Below are 16,044 nucleotides of genomic sequence, written 5' to 3'. Positions count from 1 at the left end.
ATTGATCATGCATGTTGTCACAGAGGCTCATGTGCCTGGATTTATCGCAGCTCTTATGTGTTAGTGATATTGATATAATTGTAACTATAATAAATGACTCACTCCTCTGGATATGATTTAGAGGGCTTGGCCACAGGGCTCATCTCGTCCTTCCCACTGTGAAAGATAGCCCACGGATGTGAAGTAACTATGTATTACCAAAGCTTTGACTATAATGCTCTGTTAGTCCTTATCAAAAAGTATTAGTGCTTCTACCTTATTCTGGAGCCCATATGAATTTCTTTCAAGGTACTTTTTATACAAAATTATGAGCGAATAAATTGCATCTTCATTTATCTTCCAAAAACCCTTCTGTGCTGACTGCGATACTCAGCTCTCAGCGCTTTACATAATTATATTAGTCTTCTGCTACACCACGAAATTGATTGCCCAGGAAAATGAACCTGGCTTTCCTATAAATTACACCTATGGATCATAAGAAATGTGTTATTTTGTTTAAAATAGTACCTAATCTAATTAGAGCTCTAATTCATGGCGAGCTACAAGTGTGCCTATTACAGTAACAGGGTTTGGAATTGAATGTGCCTGCAGAATAAAGAATGATTCTGTGCAGTTTCCATTTGTAATCCCCGACACATTATTACAGTAAAATAGTCTGTGACTTCTTGATATGAGAGATGGATTGTTAAGTGATTCAACTGTATTCATAAGCCTGAATGTTTCAAACTTAAACATTTAAATTAGGACTAGGCCAACAGTTGATTTAAAAAAAAAAACAACAACTTTCAAACAGTCGAACTTTTCTAAACTCATGAGCAAAATTTGGAGTTGGTGCTGGTTTTTGAGCTGGTCGGTGGAGAGGAGTGAACGCACTGACTTCAGAGAGACATTTCTATAACAATATTATCTGCAAGCTCTGCATGCATAGAAGTTTGATTAAGCACATAAATGAACAGATAAAACTCTGGACATTTTATTGACTTACCAACAGTAATACTGTACATCCATCTTTCTTCAGTTTCACCAGTGATTATGGAGGTGTCTCCTCCTGAGGAATAAAAATATGCTGCATTAATGTAACACATTTCCAATTATCACAATAATTTCAGAATTCCAATTATATCAAACTACACTCACACAATTATTAAAACTAAACACTGACAGCAATATATTTTTTAAGGGATGGTGAAAATAAAGTACTGGTTATGACAGTGGTTCTCAACCTGGGCGTCAGGACCCCCACAGTGGCCGCAAAATGATTTCAGGGGGTCCCCTGATGATATGGGGAAATGTTTAAAATGTATGCAATAGTTTTAAACAAGCTTCAAATGCAAAATGCATTGGTAAATATAGATTCCTATTTGCTGATCTCCCTAATGAATTTATCTAGGTCTGTGTCCTGACAATAAAATCAAACATTAGACATAAGGCTACATTATAATTTTTCACTGAACTTCTGCACCAATACAGTATCATATAAGGATCTTATGTAACCATCTTATAATAATTAATACATTCTGACCATACGTCTTGAGCCACCTTGCTAATATTTTGCCCACTGTATAACTCCAGAGACAACATCACTCCTTCTTTGGAAAAGAGATTGTGTTTGCTGTCAAGATTAGCAAGGATTTGAGAACATATGCGGACAAAAAGACAACACGATAAAAGGAGTAATATAGTGTGCTGTAATTGAGAAATGAAAGACTCTTTGTTTATACTGCTATGTATGCACTGTTATTATGAAACCAAGCAGGATATTGTGCTTGTACTATATTTGCAGCAGAAAAAACACATTCAGAACGTGTGCATTTTTGTCATCTATTGTTCCCCTCACCTATGGGCCTAAGTATTAGAATCTCAATATCCAAGTGCAGTGTGGCAGCGTGCAGGGTTAAGTAATTCTGCACCGCTGAGAAAGACATTTGATTTCATTTGTAGTGTGTCTTCCAGCGGGTGGAGGTGAGCCCACCTTTGGCTGCAGGAGGAGTGAAGCGGCAAGCATATCTAGTGTTCGGAGACACAAAATTGACAATGCATTTATCTTTGAATAATGTAAATGTCCTGAGAATACAGTGGCAGTGGTCCTGGAGTGTCCGCTGAGGGCACTTGGCTGTCAGACGTGCAGCTCTCTGGCTCTCGCTGCAGCATAATGTGGTGGCTGGATCCCTGGAGCGTCCTGTTATTCTGCTCTACCTGCCTCGGGCCCACAGTCCTGCTCCGGCACACTGCACTGGCTCCCCTCTTAATTTACAGCCAGGTAGGACAGGGAGTTCATGCAGAGTAGCCTGCCAGAAGGCTCTCCCACTCTACCTCTTCATACGTAGCATGCACTATATCAAAAAGAAAGTGATAAAAATCGGGGTTAAAAGGATTCATTCTGATGCAGTGTTTCTGAGTGATAAGACTGTCAATATGGGTGTTCCAGGCATTGTTAGTATTTCATGTTTAAAAATGGCAGTTGAGAATAAAGTAAATTACTTTTTGCTAACTATGCAGAGTAAAATGCACATTATATAATCAGATGTTTGGCTCTTTACCTCCTATTGGTATGTTTGTGTTCTTCTACACCATGTACTGTATGTAATAAAATCAATGTAATGGGAATTACATCAGTGTTTGACTGGGTTCTATTATTTTAAGTACTTGGCTTCGAGAATATTGTGAGCTATTGTGTCCAAGAAATGTGCAGCTCGCTGCCTAAAACATGTTTTGTTTAAAATGGATGGTTCCTGGCAGGCTGACAGTGCTGTTCAGTGAGGCAAAGTGCCAGTAAATTGTTTGTCTTCTGCAGTGCTGCTCTATAATTCTTCAGGGATTCAATGGCATTGTGTTTGCCAAAGAGAATAATGATAGATGGGATCAAATCAAACTATAGAGGATTTTGGGATGCACTCTGGCCACAGAGCATAATCGGAATACATTGTGTGCCCTGGACAAACACCTGCATATTGTTATCTGTGGATCTTGACCTGCATCTCCTGTGTCAGTCCAGTGTTGTCTATTTTAATCTGTGCCCTTATCAATTCTAAGTTTGCTATTTTGTGCACAAGTCCATCAAAAGCTTTCACTGATGAATTTGTGGGCAAGTCTCTCTGTTGAAAATGCTCCAGCCACACTAAAAGAACTGGTCCATGTTTGAACAGATTAAGTTTAGGCTTGTAAAACGTCCAGATCATAGCACTAAATGTAAATGTGCAATCTGCCCATTCAAATGTCCTTTTGGCCAAACAACAGGAACGTGTCCCCATCTGTTCCCTCTCTCTGATGCCCAGGCAATGCATTTCTCCTGCCAGACCTTCCCATTTGCTGGAGCAGAGGTTTCCCAGCCATTTTGAAGGTTATGAACAGGGCAACTTCTCCCACCATGTGCTCACAGCTCTTTGATTGGAACTGGTGGCTCCACATTTTCACATTTTAGTCACGGAAAATTCTCACTAATATTGAAATGTGCTGTCCTTGGATAGGAGACATTTTTGATTATGTTGTTGCTGTTCCACAGATAGCAGCAGAGAAAGACAAGCGTGGTTGTCAGTGGAGGAGTGTGATTTGTGGCAAGCCCGGCCTTGCCAACTGTGAGGCAGCGAGGTGTGACCACAGAGATCCTTAACATCTCCAGTTGCCTCGGGGCCAACTAGTCAATTAAACTATACTGTCAACCAAGAGCAATGGTGTGCACTGTGATAGGCCACAAGCAAAAAAGGAAACTTAAACCAGTTTACACTAGCAGCTACCATTCTGAATGATGATGTATAGAAAAAATTCTTTAGGTATTTAAGTACTGCAATTGTGATTACATTTGTGATGTATATTTCAAAAGTAAGATTCTCTTTAGATCATGATACTTTGTTAAAGTTTAACTATTGCAGTATAACTTGAGGGCAGAGCATTTAACCCATTTAATACGATTGCATTTCATTGTATTAAATTGGAATACGATTTAGTGGCTTCTTTTCTCAAATTAAAAATGAATATAGATTAAGACTTTGTTTATTTTATAACCTTCTTCATAGATGTTCCTCAGTATGATTATAAACAAAATCCAATCCTTAATATGATTAGAGTATGGAGGGATGTGAAGAAATATTTCAAAGAACCACATTTTTTTGTCAAATATCAGACAGTTGTTTGTACCTGATGCTGATGCTGATAGTCTATTCATGGAGAGGCAAAGGATTAAAAAACAATTCAATATTTTTATCAGCCCAAATCTAACTTTCAGGAGTTACAAGATACATTTTGCACAAAAGAAAAAAAAAAAAACAACAACAACTCAGAAGCCTCAGAAAAATCAAAACAATGAGCTGACAAAACCTGTTCATCTAATCAATCAAAGATAAAGGATAGTCAGGAAAAAAGGCATAATATCTCATATTTATAATGTTATGATGCATCATTTGAGATCTATTCCTGTAGATCTCAATAGATATAATACAGTGCAAAATGTACCGAATGGAGAGGAACATTATTGTATATGATAGAAGAATTGCTCTGTTCTGGGATGTAATTGAGGAAATAATAACAATTACACCCAAGGTTATTCTTATTAAGGTTATTATGAAACAGCTGTCATCTGCCCAGCAATTGGAAAAAAAATAACATATATACGGAAGGGCAAACAGGAAATTTTTTTAAGTATTTGGATGTTTATTTATTTAGTAGTTATTTTGAGATGTAGATAATTCTTTCTTTTTTTTTTTTTAAAGTGGGTACTGCGATGCATCTGTGTGTTGATGTTGTTCTGTTTACGAACAAATAAATGCAATAAACATTTTGGGGGGAAAAAAAAGCACTATTACAGTGTCTGTCAAGGCATCGCCATTCCTTAATCAGATGAGATATCATCTCATAGATCTGATCTATGAATCCACACCAAAACCTTCAATTACTGGATGTGACATTAACCTCAGTTGGGTTTTCAGACGACTTCAAACAACTTCAAAATGATTGGGTTTATACATTACCCACATAATCTGCAGGGTGATGTCAAGATTAATTGATGTATAATAAAAGTAAGAAGCTTAAAGAGATAATTGTAAAAAAAAGAAAAAAAGAAAAAAGTTTGATTTCATTAATTTAATAACTGTGAATTATTGTGATGTTGGGTTTTTTTTCCACAATAAAACATAAACCTGATATTCTGATGCAGTAACAAGCCTACATTTTAAAAGCTTAGTGTTGTTCAGTTAGCATTTATTCTTGTAATGTTTATGAATACCATGTGTTTGTGTGGGAAACTCGACGAGGGTCTCTGTTCAAAGGGACCTGCCTCTCCTGTGGAACACTTTATCGTGTGGATGCAGATGTGCTTTTTGTTGGAACCTTGCACCTCATCCATTACCGGGGGCCTGCCAGAGAGATAGTGCAGAGTGAATCCATTCAAAAGGACCATGACAGAACACTGCTCAAGTGAACTTTCTGTGAACTAGGCTCCACAGAGGAATCCATGCATCAAAAATAAGTCATTTCTCCTCATGCTCTGGCCTGTGTTTCGTACAGATTGTTACTTTCAACGCATTTGCCATCCTCATGGATCAATCTGTCAATCTGATCTTTGTCTGAGCATTGTATCTGTCCCTGAAGATTCAGTTGGGCTGACAATAAGAGTGAGGTGGGAATTTTGTGACTATTTTGTCTTGTTTGATCAAGATTGTACAGGATGTAATAACAACAGCATTATAACACACTGTATTGTTTAGGTGTAACTATAATACATATTTACATACAGTGTATTTTACAACCTAAAACAATGAAAGTATTATCCAACAGAACATTTTCTGAAAGGAAAATAACACAATTCCGCCTGTGTCACAGAAAAAGCTGAAACCAGTCTAGACCATCTCATTTCCTAAACAGTGATTCTGCCATCAGGTGGTCTGTGGTCTGTCCAAAAGCCAGGGCACTACACTGTAGTTGTGGGCTAACAGCCATCCTAAGTGCCCCGAGTGCTAATCAGATGGTAAATTAATGAATAAACAGTTCATTTAGCTTTAAAACAAAACCAAGGCTTTGGCAGGAGTGGCAAACATACAATTATCAAAATACATGCAGACTATGTTATTCCATTTCATGAGGCTAAGTGAAAATAGATGTTCTTGGAATTGTACAAAAAGAAATAGAAAGGCTGACAACTACAGAGCTTTTTTTCCTTGCTCAGTAATAATAGTGAAGCTCTGGCACTATCGACATAGACCTTGGGTTGTTATATGAAAAGTCATTGGACACAATTTAATTTCTGTCAGCAGTCAGCCTGCACAGCTGCAATGGGTTTCTTTTGTGCAGTCGCCTCTGACTCTCTCTGAGCATCAGTGTGAAACCCGCTCCTTTATTGCACGCACTGCCTGTGCCCTTAAGGTGCATTTCATCCACATGGAAAATGAAGTTATATCTGAACTTCGACCAATAGTCGCTGTTAGCCTGGGGAAGCAGCACTGTAAGAGCCAGTCTTAGTATGACCGAGCAGCCACAGCAGCTCAGAACTCCACTGCTCCATAAATCTTTCACCCGTCTGCAGTAATGACTGCATATAAACATGGAGATTCTGGCTTTATACTTGTGTTTTATTTTTGCAATGAATATTGAGTTTTACACTGAGCAAATATAATTGCTTCAAGCACTTTCTGACCTCTTACATCACAAGGATCCCACATGATTGTCAAATCAACAAGCCTCTTGTCTTTAAGCAGCACAGAAGAGGTCATGTCCAAAAGGGCCCTTTTACTGACAACTTGCTTGTGTGCCATAAATCTGTGAAAACATTTTGTCCCTAATGGTATGTATTTAAGTGTATATGTGCCTGTTTCACTTCTCGACACTGACAGCACTGGAGGCAGGTCTGACTGACAGGAAACGATAGAAAGGTGCTGACATTAAACTTGTGCAGTCAACGGTTTGAGAAATGTGATTTACTATGTACCAAGTGTTCAGAGTTGTTCTTGCACATTCGAACATTAAAACATTTAACTGACTCTCTCTCAATGGCCATACAAATAGCCATCATTTTAAACTTAATTCATCTACTATATATCTACTACATGTGCTAGATGCAATGTTATTTTGAAAAAAGGCAACAGCTACATCAAGCTTTATAGAGAACTGCATCCAACAGGCTTATCTGCAAATCAATTAAACTCACTGAACTTTTAAAAATGCAATTTGTTACCCAATATAATACAGGTGAATACACTGGGTTCAGGTTATCATGGCAGCAAAGCAAACCTTTTCTCATGTTCCCATAAATCAGCCGGCCTTGCAGAGGGAGGCCATCTCAAACATACCACTTACATCTGAGGCTGGTGGTAAATGTTCTTCCGGAGAGAAACCTGTGTTCTCTCATCCATCCAAAGTTCCAGATGATTTGGTCCATCTCTGTCCATGCTCCTGGTCCTCAGTGGTCACATCCAGCTGGTGGTCACATGTTGTGGGAGAAGAGATGGTAAACTCTGTCAGATAATTTGTCTTAATTAAAATTTCATGAAATGTGGCTTTACCATAGTGCTTTGCATCTCATACAAGGAGCAGTAGTCGATTACCATACTGGCATATTTACCTTGCATTTTATAAGCTGTTTGTGTAAAAGTAAGCCTAAATAAATGGCCAAAGGGTTCAATAAATATATTGACATCAAATGGTACAGGCTACTATAAATCAAATAATCTAATACAGGGAAAATGTAGATAAACAAAACTATTGTTGTGCACAGTGTCCTGTTTCTGCCAAAGATGTTTATTGTATGACTAATGATGTTTATTCTATGATCAGCAGATAGAAGTAAAGGTACATGCATAGACTTACTTTACCCTGAAAACTGTTCTCTGCAACACACACGTGAGAATAACAGAGCGCATATATAATTTTTTATATTTTATATATAAAATATATAAAATTAATTCTCACTTACACTTGAAATGCTTGTGGTCAAATCATGCCTGAATTTATACACCTGCATCATGTTTGCAGTTACATTTCTATGTGAAAATTTGTCTTTGCAGTGATGCTAAAGACTTTGTGACAGAAGAAACATGCCAAGGTAGGACTGCAGCCACACAATCCTCCTCAACAGGTCACAGTCCTGGGCCTCCAATTGTTGGGTGACTCTTATTACCAATGCTCATGACAATACTTTGTTATCTGTTGGGTCCTTATCAAGTAAAATAAAATGTTATTGTTATTATAGCTCCAAGTGCTAACTGAAATGAACTGTAGTATGTGAATTACAAACAGTGACCGCACTACTGACCCCTATAGCCACCCTTAGTTCTTGTATTTAAGGTGAAGGGTAAAACAACTGGAATGGAGAAACATGGCTGGCCAACACTCTTTGTTTCAGGGCTGCGTGTATGCGTTCACGTTTCCCTTAAACTCTGAGCGCAGGGGGAAATTATAATTAATCTGTTAATGACAGTCGGCGCTGTCACAAGCTCGGGGAGTGTATAATAAATTGCTGTAATAAAAATTAAGATTGCATGCATCATTGAGGCCTTCTGAGGGTTTGTTTAATGTAGTTACAAAAATGGTAGCAGCTGATGTGGCGTCCACTGCTCTACCAGGAGAATGCTAATTTCTGAGTGACACTTAACCTGCTGTAGCTCAACCACTGCTGAGGGAGGTTAGTGCAAACCTCATGACTTTTTCTCCTGCCCCATTTTGAGACCCACTGAACTGGATGTCCTGGTTTGTTTCTTGAAGGCAAAAGTTCTGCGTTGTTTAGTAAAAAACACGTTAAACCTTAATTCACAGAGTAAAAATGAACCTGCATGGCTCTTGGTGTGGAATAGTGTTTGAGGTGGTGGACAGTATGGATGAATGACCATGTGCTCTGTGAAGCCACATAAGGTCAGAGGTCAGATTATACACTCGTTCTTTCTTCCCTTGTGTGAGACATGAAAGCTGCTGCCTCACCAGAAATACGCACTTGGAAGGTTAAGGCGCAGCCACTGCCGCAGAGAATGTCCCTCTTTGATAAGGCATAAAGATCGCTCTGTAGTGGTCCCATTATAGAGGAGCTGATGACTTTTGCCCTGTAGGAACAAAAGAATATATCTGTAACATGGGCTACATTGAAGATTATCACTTCATTGTGTAGGGCTTCTGTTAATCCTGCAAGCAGTCATCCGTAGTACAGCCCTTAGATCAGTATTCTGTGCTCTCCTGACCTTCAGCTATAGTTGGTGGACTTGCTTTACTGAGACTGCCTGACCAGTTTCCTGTCTGGTCACCAATTAGCACCTCTTCTGGCCCTTTCAAGCAGTAGTATTAGTCAAGGCACAAACTTGGAACCTTATCTGTGGAGGGGCTGTTTGGGACACAGGGGCCTGTTTGGGGCTATGGCCTGCGGGCCAGCCTGGTATATTGCACTTGTATCCTGACACCAGTTGACACAGCATAGTTGCCCAGGTCACGCTACAAAAACATTGCCCTCACTCTGAATGAAGACATCCAACAATGGGCATATTTTGGCCGACAGACAGACTATAGTTCTCTTAATTATACTAAACTCACTTGGCTTTCAGAGGAAGACACTTCCAGATAATGAGATCCTTCCTGTCCTGATGCCGAACTTCCAAGTCCGGGGGCAATGGGGAAAAAAATAAATTTTTTCACACTCATATTATTAGAAATTAAGTGAAAATTAATCAAATATAGCTATGGCTGTTAGAAAACTAGTTATGTTATGCACATAGAGGTCAGCTGTTTTAATAGTAAATGAGACTTTGTTACGACACTGGGCTTGGTAGGAAAAAAAGTTTGCGTGTGCTGACGTGAAGACTGTTAGGTGGCAATACTTCGATCTGATACTGATATGAGATATCGGTGCCGATGAAAAAAATGAAAGATATTCTGGATCAGATATCGACTTTCAAATATCGGTTCAACCAATATTCTGGTTGGACAGGTAAAGGCTCTTAGTGGTCATAGTCTGCCAAAGTGTCATAATGTCTGAATTTTTATTTATGCAAAGTCATTCTGTTGTTACTTGAAAGACAAATAACAGCTACATAACATATTTGCTCCAGTTTTGTCTAATCTTATTTTAGTTTTAAGATAATAAATGCTATTTTCAGTCTCTGCACTGGTATCGGTTAATATTGGGTATTGGCAGATAGTTAAAGCTATTGTATTGGAATCGGTATTGGAACTAACAAAGTTCACTCTGTATATTCAGAGTATAATATAGGCCAGTGTTTTTGAGTGTGTAAGTCAAAGCAAAACTGTATTTAGAGCAAAGGCTGAATAAACCTTTTGAAGCAAGGACATGCACAGCTATTGCTGTGCGCTGACAATATAAAACTGCACTTTTTGCTTAAAAGAAACCTATTGATGGAATAAAAGTATGCATTTGCTTCTTTAGAAATTACTTTTAGGTGTCTGGGACCAATAAGAACATAACAAAATAAGAGACAAAGCAATAAAAGACCATATTAGGGGGATCAAGGGGTCCTCCCTCAGGAAATATTTTGATAAAGTACAAGTAGTTTCCTGTAATCTGGGGTGTTTTAGGTGAAGAAAAGCTATTTTTAGCAGTCCAAGACAGAACAGTGGGATATAGGCCCATTGTCATAGCCCACTTATCAAGAGTGAGAACAGTCAATTGCTTATTAGACTACAACAACTGGCCTATTTCTATGGCTTATGTGTCATTAACTTCCATTTTTAAAATACTGATCCCTTGTGTCCGACTCCTGTTACGTTGCTTTTTTGACAATGCAACAGATTTTTTCAGAGAAATGTGTGCCAGACATGAATTCATCACCTCTTTTGCAATTATGAGGCGGATTGTCAAAAAAAAAAAAAAAAAAAAAAAAAGATAAAAGCTTAGGTTGTGCACAACATGTTTATGAACTTTAAACTCTTCCTACAGTCTTTGATTTGGCGCTCTGTGGTGTTAAGGTTAAGACACACAGGCAGATGCACATGAGCAAGCGAGAGGCAGAAAAGACCGAGCAGCAGCAAAATTTGAGTGAGTGTTTAAGATATCTTTTACACATCATCTGTTTTCATGGGGCAAATTTAAAACATAAAAATATGTTGACCATGGGTCACTGAAGTCAAAGGGGCAGGTGTTTAAGCACCACTGGGCTTTACCTGTGCACATCCCTGTTTTGAGGTACTATTGGCCATTTTAGTTTTAGAGGAATCAATAAGACCATTGCCTTTATCAGCTCTAAATTAATTTGTAAAAATATTGAACATTCCACACTAACCTGAAGTCAGTTTTCATATAGTAAATACATGAATACATTTAAAAAAATATCTTACTATAAAACCATGTGATATACCATGTGTGCTAGCATGTGAATGCACTGCATTATCTTTGAAGCACACAGAAAAATGAATAAGCAGTACAACGCTGCAAACCGCAGTGGAGCGTGCATCTTTTCATATATTTAGGGAAAATATAATCATTCTTTTTAATTACTGCACCTAGGCACTCTATTAAAATAGTAATTCCCCTGATCCACCTGGATTGATCTGTTCACAGTGGGTGGTTGTGGGGAAATGCACTGTATAATATTCATGCTGGGATGCCTTGGTTGTGCTGTGTGTCAGAAGCCATCTTGCAGCGAATCCCTCAGCCACCTTGGAGCGCAGCCTGTGGAACTGATGAGGTGAAGAGCATTGCTCTGCAGCTCCATGCTAGTAATCACGGGACTGAAGAAACACATACATCATCTGGCACACAGGTTGGCATGGCGAGTGAAAAGCCTTCACATCACGTAAGATGTTGGACAAATGATGGCCATACGTGTGTTTGTCTGCTCACAGATGGCTGTGCATCTTCAGTCAGGAAAAAGCTGAGCCTGGCACTTCTTCCCCTCCCCCACCGGCTCCTCCCGCTCCCCTTCCTCTCTGCCTCCATCAGTCTTTTGTAGCACGGCCCGTTTTGCCTCTCCTCTGCAGGAGGTTTGATATTGGCAACACAGTTAGTGCCCTCCACGGAAATAACATTGGAAAAGATGACATAAATTATTTGCCAATTGTTTGACACATGCAGGGCATTGTCCTTGCTATAATCATCAGCACTCTGTCACCTGAAGGTATGAGCGGTGCCATTGCTACTTTGTGTCTCTGCTCTGCCTTGTGGGCTGCATGCTCTTTCTGCTCTTTTTACAATAGCATACTCTGAACCCTTTTGTAAAGATGTATGTATAAACTCCATGTATCTAACTATTACATTTACAGTTAGTTTTAGTGTGTATATTAATTCATCAATGTTCTAAAGCAGTGGTCCCCAACCTTTTTATCACTGCGGACCGGCCAACGCTGGAAAATTTTACCGCGGACCGGGGGGGGTTTGCTAATGCTATGCTAATGCTCATTAGCATTAGCATAGCATTATGCTAATGCTAATGATTACACATGATACACATTTGACCCACAATTAAATTAATAGCAGAATAAACCACGCTTACCGGTCAGGAACAGCATCCAGTCCATCAAAACATAAGGTCCTCTGCTCCTCAGTCCATCATGAGATCTTCACTCGGTTCGTGCTCCGGGTCCGAGATGCGTCTAGTTTAACTTGTACAAACATCCACAGTGTCCTCGGTCGCGTACTTCCTTTGTTTTGTCCGTTTCGTCATGTTTAAAACGCAAAACTGCTGCGTAAAATTACGCAATACTCGCGCATAATATTACGCGCGGATCTTTATATCAAGTCTCGTGTTTTTACGCGGAGAAGTGACGGAACAGATTTAACTTTCCTGCAGCAGATTGGACATGGAGGCTCTAACTTCCTTTGTGGACACAATTTCTTGACTGGATTATATTCTCTGGACCTTTACGGAACGAATGAGACCAACTTTGTGTGAATATGTTCATGTTTGACAGAACCAGAGCGCTCAATGGTAAGTGAAGTCCAGATTCACATTTCTGACTTCTCTGTAAAAACGTCTTTCCTGTCAGCACTGTGGTGATTCGAGGTGTAAAGGGTTTACATATTCAGAATGATGAATGCCGTAGCTTTCATTTGATGTGTAGTTTGTTTGTGTGGGTGACGCAGAAATACACTTACATTGCTGTAAAGTTGTAACGTGTAACGCGGGCGGGCCGTCGGAACGCTAAGTGGTTAAGTTGTCGCCGCTCAAGTGACGGAAATGTAACCGAGAGAATCCGGTCATTTTTCAAAATAAAAGATTTTTCAAAATAAACGATTGTTCAGACTCAGATAATAAATACAACAGAAATAATTAATTATTTCTTGGACGGCCCGCGGCCCGGTACCAATTGATCCACGGACCGGTACCGGTCCGCGGCCCGGTGGTTGGGGACCACTGTTCTAAAGGCATTGTCAGCACGCAACATAATCAAAGGTCACTTCAAAGTTCAATATGGACAAGAAGGTCCTTGGTTCAATTGCCAAACTGGGTGGGGTCTTTGCATATGGATTTTTGCATGTTCTCCCAATGTCTGCATATGTTTGCTCTGGGTACACTGATGCACATGTAAAATAAGTCTGTTCTGAGTCCAAAAATAATGGGGGATTTTATATAATTAGCATTAGCTGTTGTCACTTTTTCAAGCAAATGATTAAGATAAGCAACAGTTGCTGTAAAGCCATGGTTGATCTGAAACAGCCGTTAACTGTGTATGGGTGTCTCTATAATAAATGACATTAAATAAACATATTTTCTAGTTTTATTCCCCCAGGCAGCAGATGACTCTGTGTAGTATTATTAACACGTTCTTGTGGGAATCTTTGTGTATGTGAGCCAGTGAAAGGCAGAGAGAGAAATTTGGTGTATAAATGTTTAGTTTATTTTTGCTTACACTGCCAGTGTCAGTAAAGCACATTTTACTTAGCCCTTATAAAGGATATTGTTATTAAATTGTGGCTGGTGATACATTGTGGTTCATATGAAGCTTCTGCGCAAAATGAGAAGAATATTTCCAAATAGGTTGTATCTTAGAGCCATGCAGTCTACAACACATTACAGCACATGGATATGAGATATAGCTCAGAATCAATACCTGATTTAGTCGAATGAGGAATGATGTGAGGAGCGCTACTGGAAAGTACAACAACACACTGAAAAACTGGTGTCTCCTCATGAAAAATGCTCATTATCAATGGGGGAGGTGTTTTGTGTGGATGTAATGAGATACTGTCATGCTGTGGTACAGTGCAGAACAAGCAGAGCCACCCCTATGCAGCCTCTACTATTCTATAATGTCCTTGCCCTTGATCAGTTCCCGCTGCCTTCAATTGCACCGAAGCCCATTATAAATTAATCACCTCATCTCGCAATTTGCATAAAACACACACAGCACCATTTACACTCGCCTCTGTCTATGAACTGGATTTCCGACAAAACTGCATTAAATCGTATATCAAATGAGAAGGATGGCAATATTTCACAAAATGTGGTATTCCGGTGACTATACAGCAGCTAGTTTATCCAGTTTAGGGATCTGATGGAGTTTTGCTCTAGAATCCTTATATTTACTTCTGCTATGTTGTTGTTGCAGGTCCCATGTTCGTGTGGATTTTGGCTCTACCAGGTAGACCGTTGTGCACCTGATTACTCAAATTAGGACAGATTTGCCCTGGAGTGATGAGGTAATCAGCTCTCCGAAAATGCCTCGCTATTACTCAGACAATGAGAGACAATAAACTTAACTGAAGGAGTGAAGATTGATTGCAGAGTTCTTATTTAGATAAACACGATTCACAGAAAAAGGCAATTCATCTGATCTGTCTGGGTTTATTTTCACTGTGAATCAGCAGAAATGTTAGAGGCTTGCTTTGACTTACATATACATGGACATAAATCATATAATTACATTGTCAAAGCAACATAAGATCTTTGCAGAGATCCAGGAACTTTAAGTCGTTAACTGACTTCTTAGATGCTGTGAATTATAATCCCCACCATGTTTTTGTGTTTTTGTTTTTTTTATTCTGTTTTGCTTGTTAACTAGATTACATTATACAAAATACCATCTGCTTTTTTAAGATTATGTCTTTATCCAAATATACACATCTAGTTAGGTTTACAGTGCTATAATCTGACTGTCATTCTTTTTTTTTTTTCCTTTGGGTGGTGTGAACAGTTGATTAAAACAAAAACCAGACAGACCAATTAAGAAAATACCCCCTGTCTCTGTTACAATATAAATAAATAAACCTCATGTTTATCCATTTAGCAGAAGCGGGCTGTGTCACTCTAGCTATATTGTTTTTAATATTGATTTCGGACTATTAAGTCATCTGCCTCGATTTGATGCATCACACAAACCATGCATCAGTGAAGCTAAACGGAAGTGATTGGCTGGTAGAAACAAATATCAAGTGAAATGTCTATGAGCAGTGGACGGATCCTCTGTGTAGAATATACAGAGAACTAGCGTCTGGTTAGCCAGGTTAATATAGTGCACCATTGGATCTAATCAAATGTGTGGATGTGTGCAAAAGCAGCTTCATCCATGGCTAATTTCTTGCCATAAAAAACAATATAAAACATTTGCAATCAGCGGTATGTAATTATGAAATGATCCATGCCGAGTTAGACATCAGGGTTGTAAAAGCGCTGGCCTAACAATCTAGTTTGGCAGTGAGGAGCCCATATTAACAACACAACAGTAGTTATTCTCCCAGCGCCTTCCTAAATGTCACAGTTTGCATTTGTCAGATTGCAATGTATCACTTGCAGGGGGGTGACGGGAAAGCCTCCAATGAGTAACCTTGAATGGCAGCCAATCGGCATAAGACCAGTGGCCTCCTCCCCATGCCAAAATTTCACTACTGCACCATGCAATACATTTAAATACACAGAGACGCCAAGAGGAGTAGGATGTAGGAATACCACGTGACCTCTCGAAACTCTCGCAAGCAAGGGAGAGGGGAAATTGTTTAATGAAGATGGATCACAGTGATGGCTTTGCATTTCATTTCTTAACAGCGGGCATACGGCTATATTACAACCAGTCCTCACCTTTGTCCTCCTCATTGCAGACGGGCCACTCAGGAGGTTGTGTACTCACTTTAGTTTTTGGGGGTATTTCTGTCGCCAAGCAAAAACGTCATGCCAGCTTAGTGGAACT

The sequence above is a fragment of the Periophthalmus magnuspinnatus genome, chromosome 21 (assembly GCF_009829125.3).
Source record: "Periophthalmus magnuspinnatus isolate fPerMag1 chromosome 21, fPerMag1.2.pri, whole genome shotgun sequence".
NCBI classification, from domain to species: Eukaryota; Metazoa; Chordata; class Actinopteri; order Gobiiformes; family Gobiidae; genus Periophthalmus; species Periophthalmus magnuspinnatus.
This window is presented reverse-complemented; position numbering follows the sequence as displayed.